Below are 439 nucleotides of genomic sequence, written 5' to 3'. Positions count from 1 at the left end.
AAGGGTGGTAAAACGGAGAAAGATAATCCAAGTATGTATGTGGTATCCATGAGTTCAACTTCAATGCATAACAGGATAATTGCAAGTCAGGATTAGGTTCAGGTAAATAGGGAATGATGTCAATTCAAAACATGCTACAATCAAGACTAGAATGCAATTTCGAGAATTCAAAACCTGGTTCAGTCTTACATTTCAAGTTCAATCAACATGTATCAAAGAACTAATAACAAGGGCCTTGATCCTATCCTATTGAATTCAACATGTTAACAAGGTTTCAATCATCATCANTCAACCCCTATGCTAAATGCAACATTCCTAAATGAACAACACTAGACTCAATCCTAATATGCAAATGCAAACTACATGAACACTCTGTTTTTGTGGATTTTTTCGAAAATTTTCAAATTTTTATGGCTTTTCTATGCAAATAGATGAATGC

The sequence above is a fragment of the Camelina sativa genome, chromosome 17 (assembly GCF_000633955.1).
Source record: "Camelina sativa cultivar DH55 chromosome 17, Cs, whole genome shotgun sequence".
NCBI lineage: Eukaryota > Viridiplantae > Streptophyta > Magnoliopsida > Brassicales > Brassicaceae > Camelina > Camelina sativa.
The sequence above is the reverse complement of the archived record's forward strand: the minus strand, read 5'-3'. Positions refer to the sequence as shown.